The sequence below is a fragment of the Lissotriton helveticus genome, chromosome 11, assembly GCF_964261635.1.
Source record: "Lissotriton helveticus chromosome 11, aLisHel1.1, whole genome shotgun sequence".
NCBI lineage: Eukaryota > Metazoa > Chordata > Amphibia > Caudata > Salamandridae > Lissotriton > Lissotriton helveticus.
This window is the reverse complement of record NC_136072.1, coordinates 642615234-642632223: the sequence shown is the minus strand read 5'-3', so window position 1 is coordinate 642632223 and position 16990 is coordinate 642615234. Positions and strand designations below refer to the sequence as shown.

The following is a 16990-nucleotide window of genomic DNA, read 5'->3' as shown; positions in this document are numbered from 1 at the left end:
GCTTCCCACAAATATCATGTCTTCATTTTCTGACCAACGAGACATAAAAAATATCTGGCATCAGAAAGGAATGCTGCACAGAATCGGCCTTAATTTGGTGATCAGTAATGATTTATGTGTATTTGGCAATAGTAATTCTTCTCTACTTATTCTACTTGATCTCTTGCCTGCTTTCAACGTGTTTAATCACAAAATACTTACAGAAATACTTAAAGAAGACATGAACATTAGCAGAAAAGTAATAATCTGGTTTACTTCATATCTCTAAATCATAATGTATCACAAACCTATGATAAAACCTATTTAACAAGCCTTGGCAAAGCCTATGCACAATCAATTGGCTTTGTCGATTTTTTAAATATTGCACAGCAGTTAATCTGTTGTGCAACATGGCTTAAAGTTCAAAAAAGCACTATGACGAGTTCAATGATGCTGTGGCATAGTGCTTTTTAACTGCATTAGTGCGCTTTATCTAACTTTAAGACATGTTGCACAGCAGCCTAAATGCTGTGCAACCTGTAAACAATCATTGACAAAGCCAATAGATTTCGCATAGGCAAAACCTTTGTCTAAAAAAAACATTGACAAAACCAATAGCTTTCACAGAGGCAACACCTATTGGCTTTGCCAGTGATGTGTTTTTTCTAGAAGGCTGTCTTGCCTGGGATATTAGCCTCTCTTGGAACAGGCCAGCACTGACTGCGTCCCACATATACATTAGAAAGTGCTGAGGAAGTCGTGTGTCCTTGCCTGATCCCTGAACTATGTCCTTATTTACTTTGCAGTTACACTAAGTTGTGTTTTCCTACAAGAACCAACTGGCTGTGAACAGCCGTCTGTGTGTTCAGCATCAATCACTTCCATGTTTTGGCAAGCAGGCTGTGGGCTGGAGTCATGGGACTGCTTGCTTGTTGCTGGCAACAATGGAAGCTGTCGGTGTGAAACTGTTAAGATGGCTCAGTGGTTTGGAGATGTGCTGTAGAGATCTGTTTGTACAGTACAGGCACCATTATAAATCCAGGGGAACTGCCATCTACATAAGATAGATAAAGTAGTAGTCTTGACTTAGGTGGGACTAAATTTCTAAGGCAGTCCTGATTGTTGATAAACGTATTATTCTAAATGATGACTATGTGTATAAATGTTTACATGGACATAGTGAAAACAGTAAATAATGCCCTGTTGGTGGAATCAAGATCATATTACCAACCCTTGATGGCACTGCACCATACAACACAAACATAATGGTCATGTTGTAGGGAACATGCCGCCTGTAGCGCACACTTCTTGGCACGCTACAAAAACGCTTATTATGCCCTGTTGCTGTTTAGAGTGCTTGACCTGTCCCTGTGGTGTTCAAGCTGTTACTAATTACAGAAAAATGGTTCTCCTTTCAGTCACATCAAAATTGTATAAGGACTGAGAAGAACCTGCTGGGACTCAAATATTTTACTCTCAAAGCAAGCATGCCAAACTGTGAAACAGGTGCGCCACTGACTGAGCTATCTCGTCAGTGCAGCTTCAATGCAACTATGCATGGGATGTGAAGTGTAACTGCAAGCACTCCTGTAAATTAGAAATACTACTTGTTAACCAGGCAAGAAACCAAAGCACCAACCAAAGTATTGGGCAATGTAAAGATAAACAAATGAGTAGAAGTTGGTTCTCAAAGGGGGAGAGAGGTTGGTTAGCAATTCAACCTCATGAGTTCCCTCAAGAGAACGAATATAACAAGAACAAAGGGTCTACCCCAAGCACACTCAAAATGAATGTTTATAGTACAATATAGTTAAGAGAGTCTATGTGTTGTTCGAAGTTCCGATTCTTTATTCAGGTATCCAGTATTCACAATTCAAACTTGTCGTATTTCCATGACACAGCTTGATGCAATGGTGCAATCACAGAAAACAGCCAACACGTGTTTCCTTATGTGCTGTAGCACACAAAAGACTTCTTTAGAGCTGCAAACCCAAAGACAAAACAAACAATTATACAACGAATCTGCAATAGAGAAGAAAAGTCAAACACCCTTGAGTGAACCTCGAAGAGTGTCCATCACCAAGATTTGACGAAAGTAAGAAAAAATAGGAGCAGAACCAGCACAACACTGAATTCGTAGTGAATCTAAAGAAAAGGGATTTAGAGGATGGATGTTGAATTATATATTGTGGAGGACAAAATATGTAGTAGAATTTACCGTAAGAGTACTAGTTGCAATGCTTTACTTCATGCAGAAAGCGTTCACCCTAAGTGTCAAATAAATTCTATCCCATATGGAGACATGGTGAGGGCCCATAGGAAATGCTCTGAAAAGAGGGACTTTGAAGAGACCATGACAGATATAAGGAATAGATTTGAAGCAAGGGGCTAAAATAGTATTGATGTGGAGAATGCTGTTAATAAGGCACACAAACTGCACATGAATAATACACTGAAACAGGCCCCTAATAAGAAATACTCACATGATACCAACAACATCAGACTAGTAACAAATTACAGCATTGAGAGTAACAAACTATATAGGGCACTTAAAAAACATTGGTACATACTGAAGTCTGATAAATCATTACTCCCATACCTCTCAACGACACCAAGCATGACATTCAGGAAATGACTAACACTTGCTAATATAGTTAGTCCCAGCTATCCCCGATCACAAGCCAGAGAAAATTGGTTGAGTGATCTACTAAAAGGATTTCACAAATGTGGACGATGCAACACATGCAGATGGGCTATTGACAGGGTGAACAATTTTAATTTTAATATTACTGGAGATTACACAATTAGGATGTTTATCAACTGTGACACAAAAGTTGTAATTTACATTATTATATGTATGTGTAGGAACATTTACATTGGAAGTACTATCAGATGTTTGCTTGAAAGAATTGCTGAGCATTTTAGGGCACTAAAATGGTGACACTAGATATCCAATTGTTTCTCACATAGTACAAAATAAGCAAAATCAACATAAACATAAGTTCAGTTTCCATGGGATCGTCCATGTGAAGAATGATTCATGAGGAGGTAATAGGGAATTACAGCTTAGGCACAGAGAAGGGCTGTGGATTATGAGACTTACAGTAGTAGAACTTGGTTTGAACGTAGATAGTGAATTACAGTACATTCTTGGTCATTGAATTCAGATGTACTTTTATCTTGTTATGATTTGGTTTTCCATTAAAAAAAATTGGAGGGAGTCTACAAACAATAGGTATGTGTTAATACCATGTTAGAAGACTTGATACTAATAAAGATGAGATAACATACTATACTGTGTAGATACTGTGTTAATGGTGATTACTTAGTTATTACTTAGTTGACAAATAATAATTTTGTCCATTAGTACTTGGAAGTTGAGTAAGACACTTTAGAAGTGAGAAGCTGTAAATATATGATTACATTATGATGAATTAGTGTCAACTTAAAGTTACTGTGATGTAATGAATTGCTATAGCAGATACTCTGATGTTTCTCTCATATCTCGAATTTAAAAATCTAAAAGTAATTCTGTCCCATATTAGCATTTTGTAAATTGCTTATTTTGTCTTTGACTGTGACGTTCTATCAGATCTTTTCCATTGTTCCTCGGATCCTGCAAAAAAAAAATTCTGCATGTATCTTTTAAGAGAATCCTATTATAACGATCACGGAGGTGTTAATGGCTGATTTTCCTAAACCTCTGAATCATGCTAGAGATGAGCTCAGTTTTTGATATTTGTAACAACTATATTAGTTTTAATAGATACGAGTTATGTACTATTGCTTGGTTACGTTGATTAGGGAGTTTATTTTGATATTTCGTTGGGGATACATAGAGATTTCTCATGTGAACTTCCCCACTCCAAGATGGCTATCTCTACCGGTTTTAGTTACAGGAGCACGTCATGGTTTGTCACTTAGAGAGTTCGCTGGTACGAGTAATTTTATATTTATATTTAAAAAAATGTGATCACCCTTTAAACGAGTAACAAACAGTACAGTACGGGAGTACTAAGTAAAATTATATGTTGCTCAACAACACGATTGACTGAGTTTTTGTTGTTCGTATGTTATTACCATTGAGAAAATAGACTACAGCTACTTGTAAACTGTGATAGGGGAAAACCCATTACATGATAAGAGACTGGATATTGTTGCATATTGTCTTTAAAATCTTAAACGTTTGTTGAACTGAATACGTGAGAATTAGATTTATCCTCAAGTACTATAGTTGTATCTTACCACTCTAAGATGGCGAATACGAGTTTGATGGGTAACTTGTGATTTTTCATCATGTGATAGAGTAGTGGGTATAAATTCTCACGTCAAGGAGTCCATGGTGCACGCTAACCGGTGGGATTTCCCACACAGGGAACCCTTACAGGTACAATAGGTAGTTATACTTCTTTACGGATGGGTTACTGCTTAACAGATGGAGGCTTTCATATTGATGGTGGGGTGAAACTATGGTACCCCCTCTTTTCGATTGTTGTACTTAGAACTTAGAACTCTCTAAACTGGACGTTTTTTCGTACTGTAATGAAAATATTTATTCGTATTTGTCAGAGTGGAAATCAAGCGGGACTAGCTTTAAGTGCCCCGCCTGTATATATTGTGTAATTTACATACGGAGATATATATATATATATATATATATATATATATATAAAAATATATATATATAAATATATATATATATATATATAAATATATATATATAAATATATATATATATATATAATTTTTCAGATTGTGAAATGGCTTCTGGATACGAGTGAGTCCAGATAAAGGGTTAATGATAGAACTATAAATACCCTCAGAATATTGAATAATGTTATCTCACACAGTAATGTAGGACCCTGTCCCTTATACTATGATTGCAGGGTGGGTCCATTAGAGGTGTAGCAAGTATTTGAACATGCTCTGTTTTGTGTCTGATAATGGTATCATTCTTTGTTTTGGGTCATGAACTCGTGATCTACCCTACTACCGTATAACTCTATAACTATACACTACCTACACCTCTACTTTTATGAGTGTGTCGTGTGCGACTCTGTATATAATTAATGCTGTACCGTGTACATCCAAAAATGAGGCTCTCAATAATACATTGTTTACTGATCAGAATTAAACATGATGTTTAACTGTGGCTCCCGTACAAATGTTAAGTCCTTGTGGCTTTAATAAAAAAAAAATACATTTTTTATGATTATAGTAAGTGGAAGATTACATTTTTTTTAAATTAACCTCACAAATTCAGTTTGCAAGGATTACCTCAGCAAGTTAGAAGGTGATTCTTTCTATTTGGTATTGTGAATAATGGGTATGTTTATACCTACAGGATTTCTAAACAGTTTTCAAGTTGGCCTATCCAGATTGACCAGTGTGTTAAACTGGCAAAGTTATCAGGTGATGTTTCATAGACTGCTAATGTGTTCGGAGAATTGGGTGCTTCACAGTCTCTTGACTCCCTCCTCGGAAACTTTTTTCTTTAGATTCACTATGAATTTGGTGTTGTGCTGGTTCTGCTCCTATTTTTTCTTACTTTCGTCAAATCGTGGTGACGGACACTCTTCGAGGTTCACTCACGGGTGTTGGAATCTTTCTTCTCTATAACAGATTCGTTATGTAATTGTTTGTTTTCTCTTTGGATTCGCAGCCCTGAAGAAGTCTTTTGTGTGCTACAGCACATGACGAAACACGTGATGGCTGTTTTCTGTGATTGTACCATTGCATCAAGCTGTGTCTTGGAAATATGACCTGTTTGAATTGTGAATACTAGATACCTGAATAAAGAATCGGAACTTGGAACAACACATAAAGACTCTCTTAACTATATTGGACTATAAACATTTATTTTGAGTGTGCTTGGGGTAAAAACTTTGCACTCCTGGATATTGATTGAGATAAATGCATTAATCCAACCGATGACATCCGAGCTCTGCTCGACAACGGAGAAACAGTGGCCCTCATCCTCCTAGACCTCTCCGCGGCCTTCGACACCGTCTGCCACCGTACCCTAGTACAGCGCCTCAGCAACGTCGGAATCCGGGAGAAGGCGCTGCAGTGGACCATCTCCTTCCTCGCCGGAAGGACACAGAGAGTCCGCCTCCCCCCGTTCAGATCAGAAGCCACCGAAGTCATCTGCGGCGTTCCTCATGGCTCCTCGCTCAGCCCAACCCTCTTCAACGTCTACATGAGTCCCCTCGCAGCCATAGCACAACCTCAACATCATCTCCTACGCCGACGAAACACCCAGCTGATCCTCTCCCTCACCAACGACCCCGCCACCGCCAGAGCCAACCTACACGAAGGGATGAAGGAGGTAGCCGATTGGATGAAGAACAGCCGCCTGAAACTGAACTCGGACAAGACGGAAGTCCTCATCCTGGGATCCTCACCCTCCGCCTGGGACGACTCCTGGTGGACTCCTGCCCTCGGCAGCGCACCCAAACCAACAGACCACGCAAACAACCTGGGCTTCATCCTGGACTCATCCCTCTCCATGACCAGTCAAGTCAACGCCGTCTCCTCGTCGTGCTTCAACATCCTACGCATGCTACGCAAGATCTTCCGGTGGATCCCCACCGAGACCAGGAAGACGGTCACCCAGGCCCTCGTCACCAGCCGACTGGACTACGGCAACTCCCTCTACGCCGGAATCACCGCCAAACTCCAGAAGAGACTCCAGCGGATCCAGAACGCCTCAGCAAGACTCATCCTGGACATCCCCCGTCGCAACCACATCTCCGGACACCTGCGGGACCTGCACTGGCTCCCGGTCAACAAGAGAATCACCTTCCGTCTCCTCACCCACGCACACAAAGCCCTGCACAACCAAGGACCAGGATACCTCATCAGCCGCCTCAATTTCTACGCTCCCAAACGCCAGCTTCGATCGACCGGCCACGCCCTCGCCGCCGTCCCCCGCATCCGAAGAGCTACCACAGGGGGAAGGTCCTTCTCCTACCTCGCCGCCAAGACCTGGAACTCCCTCCCGACCCACCTCTGCCTGACCCAGGACCACCTCGCCTTCAGGAAACAGCTCAAGACCTGGCTGTTCGAGCAGTAGCGGACCCCCCCTCCCCAAGCGCCTTGAGACCCTCCGGGTGAGTAGCGCGCTATACAAATGCTTTGATTGATTGATTGATTGGCTTCTATATTCTTCTAATGTACCCGCGCCAATAAAAAGGCGAAGCAATGCAGACCTGATTGTTAAGGAGCCACAAATGAGAGAGAAAACAATGTGCGTGTTAAAATGTTGATATTATTTTGTGTTAGTTTTGGAACTTGCCATCGTCCACACAGTTACTGAGACAGCTCTATGGGTAAATGGACGGTCTTATCGCATAAACATGTGTGCTACCTGCGGTCTTTAGGTTCTAAGCCTAGGTACACTGACTTAGCATTTAACCGTAAATGGGCTGATGAAAGGAGTGCTTTTGAACTAGGTAATTGTAACACCTGCTGTTTACAGTGCCAAAAAGTCTCAAGACCATTACAGCAGGGCTGTGTAAACATTCTGTTGTTATATAGCTTAAATGTGAGGCGATAAATGTTTCATTTAAGTAACATTATTATAATCCAAACATTGCATGGACTGTGGGCTTGTTTTGGGCAACGAGACTGAGTGAAGAGCTTTGGTCACATAGCCTAAGAGAAGCTGCAATGGCATGGAGAGAGCAAAGAGAGTGCCTGCAGGAGCATGCAGAGAAAGGACACTGGCAACAGAAAGCAGTACTTGGTCCATGCTCCATGGCACGATGAAGACTGAAAACCCAGGACAAAGAAAGAGGCAGCGAGGAGGCGCTGACCAATAAGAAACAAGGAAAGGAGAGTGACATGGGAGTCACGTAAGAGACATCCAATGGTAAGTAAAGTAACATGGGAGCCACTTTGGAGTCAGCCAATGGCAAGTAAAGGTAAGTAATGGGTGGGCTCTAAGCCTCTTTTAATGTTCAATACAAGAAAAGTACGCAAGCTCAATGCAAGTGCTGTGCAGGCAAAACTTAGTAAAGGATACAAAAAGTGTGATGTGATCAGCATGGTCAAACTTACACTTTTTGTGTCCTTATTAAGTTTTGCCTGCACAGTGCTTACCACTCTCCACCAGGTCTATTGAGCATAGCGTTGAGATACCTTTGTTGGTGTAGGTTAGCTGGGAGCTGTATCCACAGACCATTCTGGATCCTCTGATCAACCCTAGCTGATTGAATCACTTAAGACCTTACCAACAGAACTCTGAAGGTATAACTCTGCAACTCTAATACTAGCCCAGTTTTTCTCTCCCAAGTGGCTCCTCAAGGTTTTATTCAGCACTAATCCCATTTAATCTTTCCTCTGAACATCTTGGAGACATAGTCATATGCTCAGGCATTTCTTATTCGAAATATACTGACCAAACTCAGTGATAACTAAAATTTCAAAACCTGACAGCAAGTGTCACCTATTAAAAACTCACAAAAATATTAAAGGCTGGATGATATTGCACAATTTGATATGTAACCTGTTTGAGACTGAATATCTAGTAATTTCTCCACCAGAAGCCAACATCCTAGTTCTGTCTTAACTGTACTCTTGCACCATGCCAGAATTTAACCTTGAAAAAATAGTCTGCGTTGTGTCATTGGGCTTCAATCTCTACAATTAATTGAATCACCAATTGCACTTAAACATGACCCGGCAAAGACTACTATGTGGAATCATACCTCATATCCCAAAACGAAAGTTCGAGACTAGAGTGTAGTCCTTGGTTTTACCAACCCTTACTTATGACAAGTGTTACATCTTAATGGCATTTTAAAAGTAGAGTTAACAACATTAAGAAGTGCTTCCCATACAGCAGCCCCTTTTGTTTCAAGAAGTCAACATATTATTCAAACAACAAAAGAGGTATACAAGGAATCAACATCCATGCATAAAGGGCCATCTTGCGAAAATTCTCAAGCGGTAACTGCAGCTGAACCTCTCATTTTAGAACCAATGACTTTGATAAAACATCATACCTTTCTTGTAGCACTTCCAAAATATAAATTTCTGTTTCTCCTTCTCTGAACACAATCTCATTACACTGTTCTTTTTTCAACTCAAACAATATTTACTAACTAAATTTGAATAAGCACTGTACAATTTCTACAAAAATACTATACGCTTTAATCAAATAGTGGCTAATAATATGCCAACCTAATTTGTCCTCGTACTGATTCCAAGACAATTTGGGCTATGCTTTAACTATCTTCAAAACTACTATTGTGTATATTTAATTGAATTTACTATTGTATCTTTAGCTTATATTTTCAAATATCTAACCCATTGGTCAAATATTAATATTTTACATATACTTGCAATGAAAAAATTCCTAACATTGTAATGTAAACTATTTAATTTGTGTTTTCTTTCCAGCATCATTATTACATGCGGTTTGTCAACCTTCCCACATGGTAAAGCTCTCTGAAACAAATAGATCATTTTTACACTATGTAAAACTGTGTACAAATAATGATCAATATACTCACAGTGTTTATCATTTATATTTTTGTGTCATCCCAGTTTATGAACTAACTTCTTGTTCTGTTATTTGATATTATCTTTATATTAAATAGAAGACAACTGGAGTGCTAATCTACACAAAGAAGGAATCTGCTATTCAGCTGTTGATAGCCTCAGGTAATGTACTTAATGAATCCACAACGACAGACATGGATTAAAGTAAATTTAATTGAGACAACAGAGTCCCCTAACTACGCTTGTTCCCTCACCTGCCAAATTGCCACCATCATCAACATTCTAAAGCCAACTTCATATCAACATTCCACTTGGAGAAAGGAGCTATATATTACAGGTAAGGAGGGTGGGAAGTTCTAGGTTGGATGTAGACAAGGTTAAAACATACCTATTTGTCTTAGAATACAACACATCTCCTTTTTAAAAAAATGTTAAGAAGATTATTCTTAGGATATCTAGATCACTACATAATCTGATTGCCAACTCAGTGGTTGGCGACGTCTGATCCACCTTGGGTTTGTGCCTTCAGTAAGTGCAATGGGGTTCACATTTTTGCCAGTCTTCGAAATTAGAGTCTCTGCACACATGACTGTTCTGTCCATATTCCAAGTGTGTCCATCATCTAGAATGACAGAATGGTGTTTGATATATGTTATCCTCACTGATTTAGAGAAAGACATGCAGTGGAAGGTCTCTTGAGAAGAACCAATTGTCCTATATGCCAATCACATTGTAGAGCTTCCCACTTGTCGTCATACCATTTCTTATTTTTGCTTTGATGCTTTTTGAATTTACCTTTTCCCTTATTTCTGTCAACCCAAACAGGATCTCCGCAATTAAGCCAATTAGGTATTAGCATTGAACCAGGATTCCTTCCTTTCCAAGAAATAAAAGAAGATATACCAGACACAGCATTAGGGGATGTTTGGTAAGGCCACAACATTTTTGTTCACAAATTTGTCCACAGATTTCCCCATTGTATGGGCCAATTGTTTGGTCTCCTTCACTATTTTATTTACTCTCTCTAATAGTCTGTTTGCTTTTGGACAATATAGAGAGGTTTAATGTGATAAATAGACAATTTATTTAGGATATTGTGAGATTTTTTCCTGGGCGAATCGTACCCCAATATCAGTCACCATGGTACTGGGAACACCTTCATTAGAAAATGTGTCTGACAAAAACTCAATCAAGGTGAAGGTGTTAATGTTGTTTATTGCTTTAGTAGTGACCCAATGAGAATGATAATCTAACATTACAAACATGTATTTGTTTATTTTAGGCAGATTTAATGGCCCTATGATGTCTAAGCCTAGTTTATACTGAGGAACAATGAGTCTCCCTACCAGGGAGACGTCCCGTTGGTGCCCCGCTATTGATCCAATAAAATTGGACTGATTTAATTTGTATTGAAACCAAATGGTGTAAATTCTTTAAAAAAAGTTCAAATCCACAAGGTTTTCTTCATGGTAGAACAGTGCAGGATTTATTTCATCATCCTGGAATACTTTCAGAAATACATTCCATGTATTAAATCCTATTATTATGATGATGCAAAACATTTACTTTAGCCATAACCTAATGCATTTCGGGCTAGTTTAGCCCTTTATCAGGGGAGTTCAATTCTCTACCGAGATTCGAATAGAGCTCCGTAGCTCAACTGTGCAGGGTCCAAGCCTAGTTTATCCCATGGTTTGGGTGGTACTTCCACAGGGAAAAGAGGAACCTTCTGAATTTCCTTGGATTTTTCACTAGAGCTGCATGCCAAGTCAAGTCAAGTCAAGTCAAAATCACTTTAATTGATTAATTAAAATCATAAACGTTCATCAAACATGTTACATTTTAATGCAAATGGGAGACCAAAAATGATTAAAAGTGACAAATATCATAAAAAAGGAAAAACATCTAATCAAATATAAATATTTTAAAAATGGGTATAAAAACATAGTCAAGAGGAAATCTGTACAGGGCTTCTTATTTTCTTTTTTCTAGCAGCTGCCACCAAAAAACTTGCGATGTTAAAAATAACCCATGGGGTATCCAGAAGCTGCAGGTACATTATGGCTGGTTTGACCTGGAGAAACCCTTTACCTTTTAACCCCTTCCATGCTGGTGACGAACCCCAGCCGTCACGCTCCACGGTGCTCGTGTGCGGATGATGGCTGGGGTTCGTCACGGCCCCGCCCTGTTCGTTCCGCAGCTGCACACGGGGGAATCGCGGCCGCACGGAAGGGGTTAAGAGTGGTAGAATAAACTTTTTTCTAGGCTCGGAGTATGAGTCACAAAACAGTATAAAATGTGCAGTATTTTGAATGACGCAAAAAGCGGCCTCCTCTGGTTTGGTCCAGACCTGATAATTCCCCAAGATAAAATGAATCAGGTTAAAACGAAACCTTGTCAGTAGCCAACAATGAAACGGCTTGGTTACTAGCCTTAAATAAGGTTCTATTGAGGGGGATGTGATTAGAAGAAAATGAGCCCTAGCGGTAGGTTTTTTCAACTCCGCGGACTCACGATCCTGGGCCATTAATAGTAAAAAATTTGTTTTTACCCTACTAACATCACCTTTGGAGATCAGGTCTGGCTTCAAATACAGTTCAGGCCGCCCTAGTTTAACAAACATATTTTTTATATAAGTAAACCAGGGTATTGCGGAAGCTCTATCCAATAGCAAACAGTCTTTTAGGATCAGGCGATTCAAGCTGAGTTGAGGGTTCAACCAGGTTTTAACCCAACAGGTTAGATGGGCCAGGTTTAACAGGTCAGAAACATATCCCATCCCCAGCTCCTGATGTACAGCGAAAGTGGATGTAGATTGGGGGATAGAAAGAAGGGATCGAAAAAATGTATTCTCGACCAACTGAACCCCCTCTACATTCTTGTACCCCCATATAGCAGCTCCATAGGTCGCTACTGTGATGCATTTAGGCTTTGTAAACTTTCAATACCGCCTCACAGGGCTTGCCACCCAAGCGCCGTGCAAAGCTTTGTATAGCGGATGCAGACCTACTTACACTGTTTCTTTTAGCTAAGATTTAGGGGGCCCATGAACCTCTGTCATCAAACCGGACCCCCAAGTAAGTAAAAACCTTAACACTGGTGACGGCTGAACGCCATACAATGAAAGGTTCTGGCTTTTTCTTTTTTGAGGCCCATAGTTAAAACATGAGATTTAGCTAAGTTAACAACTAGATCCAAAGAGCTCATGAAGTCACCGAAGGAATTAAGGAGTCTTTGCAATCCTAGGGGGGTACGGGCTATTAAAACTGCATCGTCCGCGTATAGGAGGACCGGAATGGCTTGGCCTCCTACACGCAGAGTATCCAGCGTTGCTTCCCCTAGGGTTTTATCGATGCTGTTAATATATAATGTAAAAAGCAGAGGGGCCAGGATGCACCCCTGGCGCACTCCTCTACCTAATTTAAAAGGGCGAGTACAGTTACCATCATGAGACACTCTTACTGCCGCATACAAATCCTGGTGAAGGTCAGCTAAAAAGTGCACCAGGCAAGGGTCTAGCCCCATATCTAGGAGGATAATCCACAGCCTTGATCTGTTAACCAGATTAAAGGCTGTGGATTAATCCATAAAGCCCAGGTACATCAAGCCCCTAGAGGCCAGGGTATACTTGCCTAGCAATAAATACAGGTTCAGACACTGGTCCATTGTGCCGCTGCCAGCTCTGAACCCATATTGAGATTCAGACAGGATCCCCCTCTTAGTCACCCAGTCTGAGACCCTATCCAGAATTACCTTCCCCAGGATTTTAACAGCAGAGTCGATTAATGAAATAGGTCTATAGCACCTTGGGTCGCTTCTCTGCCCTTTTTTGAAGACGGGGATTATAATAGCTTTGGACCAGGACTTTGGAAACCCCTGGGTGACACTAGCATTAAATACATTATTAAGTATATTAGCCCAGAGATCAATGTTACTTTTATAAAAATCTACAGGGACCCCCATCGGGTCCGGGGGCCTTGCATGCCAGAGAGTCCCCACTTTATTCTCCACCATAGCATCCATACGGGTGAACCAGTAATTGTTTCTGATCTTGCACTTGGTCATGCTCCTCCCCAAATGACATTCAGGGGCAATTTCAATAATGTGGTCATGCATATTATCTGATGGTACAATTTTATTGGACCTCAAAATAAAATTACCTGTGATTGACAACTCATCCTTCACATTACAATACAGTTGGAGTTTCTCTTGTAAATCTTTACATTTGTCAGACCAACCATAAATTATTGTATCTTTGACTGAAGCTAAAATCCCATCATTCTTGTCACTCTGTTCCCACTCTTCCTTTAGAATGGCAGGTGCCTCTATGGAAAGAACAGTGTCTTCCGGAGGGTTAATTCCCTTGACTTCTCCTTCTACAGGCATATGGGACAAACAAATAAGGTGGCTCCTACTCCATTTTTACTGGCATCAGTGGTCAATACTGATTTTAATTTTACATCAAAGTATCCTAAATGTGGTGCATTAACAATTGCTTCCTTTATTTTGCTGAAAATGGTTTGCCATTCCTCAGTCCACTCAAAACAAATTATTTTCTTAGGTAGATTTCTTAAAGGATGCCACCTGGTCTGCAAAGATTTTTTATATATTTTGCCATATATTCCACCATACCTAGGAAAAACTTCAGTTATTCCTTGCATGTAGGAGATGGTGCCAATGTAACTGAATATACCAAAATGTTTTTTGGTTTGATACCGTCTTCAGATGGGGTGTGTCCCAAATATTCTCCCAACTTGACACCTATCTTACACTTCTGCATCCTTATTGTGAATGCAATCTTCATTAAATAACATAAGACCTCCTTGAGTGTGGTAATGTGTTTGCTTTCAGACTTTCCATAGATTAGTATTCTGTCTTGGAACCAAAGGACTTTTTGCGTCCCTTGTAATATATGCTGCATAATGTGTTGAAACACTGCCGCTGAGGATACCAGGCTGAATGGAATTCTGCAGATTTGGTAAGCCCTGAAAGGAGTTATGAATGATGTGAGAGCTTTAGAGTCAGGGGGGAGAGCTACCTGATGATAGGCAGACGAAAGATCCAAAACACTAAAGTAACTAGCATATTGGATGAGACTCAGTATTTCATTAATATTAGGCAGGGGGTGTTGTCTAGCCATATATTTTAATATAAGTATCTAAGATCAACACACAACCGCATACTTTTCCTCCTTACTTTGAGTCAATCACAACTGGGGCAAGCCATTCTGAACATTCAATCTTTTCAATTACTCCTAGATCTTCCAGATTGTCAAGTTCTTTTCTAAAGGGTTCTCGCATAACCGAGGGGACTGGATTTGCCTTGTGTACCACTGGCCCAGTATTAGGTTTCAATTTTATTTGATGAAGAAAATATTTAAGTAAACCTAAGTCCTCTGCAAATACTTTTGGGAAATCCTGACATTCACCCATTCCTTTGATAGATCTATTTATTAGAAGTTATTCCTCCGCATTAGGGTCTAGCTTCATCCCTAAGTCTTGCTGGTGTTTCCAACCTAAAAGATTGGACCCTTGTTTGGTAATATACACCTTTCCTAGTGTTTATCTACCCTTGAAGGTATTGTGCATTATCAACATAACTGCCAAAGGCATATGAACTTGGTTGTGCTATCCTGGGTTGATATCAGGAGGTTACTGTCCATTCCTTAGCATCACATTTTGCTTTGAATGTTAAGTCATCAATTAAAGTATACAGGGAACATGAATCTGCATAAACCTTGAAAGGAACACCATCAAGGTCTACATTAAAAGTAGGGTATACTATCCCTGAATTAGTACTCATATTAGAACCTTGGAAGATGACTTTCTTCCCATCACAATCCTCATCAGTAATCATGTTTCCTTGCAAACCTTCCCAAAGTGTCTTTTTATTGCAGTCCCCTAATTATGCTTGTGCCTTCACTTGTCAAACTGCCACCATCATCAACTTTATAAAGCTAGCTTCATATGAACATTCCATTTGGAGGAAAGAACAATGCATTAGAGGTATGTATGGGGTTCTAGGAATAATAGAGACAAGGTCAGAACATACCAATTTGTCTTAGATTATAACAGTACTTCATTATAAATATGAAATGATAACAGGCTCAATTCACAGAGATGTTACTGTGAATGGGTGTGACTTAATCTTGATATATGTATGACTTACTCTTGTATTTCCAGGATGAAGTGATACCTAGTTATGGTCGAAAGATTTGCAATCAAGGTCTCATGATCAAAAACAATGGCAAGTCTTAACATTATAAAATTGCCTGTTTCATTGTTCGGCTACTTACATTAAAAGATTATCAAAATTAAAGGCAAGTGATTTAATACTACTATGTAAACTCCTAGCCAAGGAAAACTGGATTGGATGTAATTTTAATTGATGTGGTGTAACTGATGTAATAGGTACGTTATTTAGAACTCATCACAATTACAATGAAGTAAGATGTGTCTGTTAATGCTGACATGTTGGTGCTTAATAACACATTTATTATATATCAATGCCTCAACTGAGGACAATCCAATATTTATAACTGTGGGTACAGATTATAACTAAGATAACATTCCAACTCTAGTGCTAATTTTCAATATCCTGAAGCCCTTGCGCTGTTAGAAAACAAACCTCTCAACTACGCCTGCCCTGTCCATTATTTCCATATCCTTATAATCATCCACTCCCATAAAACCCAAAATTAGATTGGAAAGGAACGCTAATATTTTGCAGTTCCATGAGGACAAATGAAACTAATAAAAGTGACTAGATAATGTTCACAATAATATCTGTACAGTACTTCAATTATTATTAATTCAGATTGTACCACAGCAAATATCTATTGTTTATTATTGTCTTTAACTGCTCATATTAGTAAAGAATTTAACAAAAAGATTAATAAACTTGAAATTCAAGCAGATGAAAATTAAAGATTATTTGTTTCTTCTCAATTTAAAATGTCTCAATAAATTGCAGAAGTAATTTTAAGGCTTACTGGGCTGTTATGAGATGTTATGTTGGGGGAAACCTTTATGTAAAACATCTAATCCAAATATGTATATATTAGGAAACAACCATACAATAGAAAGATAGAAGATTCTGTACAACAACTAATTCTGTGTTTGTGTTATACCATATTTATTGTGATTCTAAAATTACCCCAGTTCAGCAAACAATCTTCTTCAGGAAATGCTAATACACAGCAGACTTCAATGCTAGAAAATTGTATATCTTTCATGGAAAGGTGTGCCAAAGTTCCCAGATGTCTCACTAGCCCTGTCATTCTGGTGCCTCTTTCAATACCGCTTACTAGCGATTAAGTTATATAAACACATATTATCTTGCCTTTCTTTTAATTATGAGATATGTAATGAATTAGCTATATTAATGTATTGGTACTATTCATAATTTTGTTAATATTTGCTATTGTTTGTATCCTTAACCATGACATTTAATAAAAATTAACACAAATACTATCATGAATAATTATGGAAAAATTAACCATCAA

General features: G+C 39.2%; 1 protein-coding gene across 1 annotated transcript in view; it reads right to left on the bottom strand.

Moving 5' to 3' along the window:
* PLEKHA2 (pleckstrin homology domain containing A2) overlaps positions 1-16990 on the bottom strand; it is a 662181-nt gene that overhangs the window by 543578 nt on the left and 101613 nt on the right. The window lies entirely within an intron of this gene.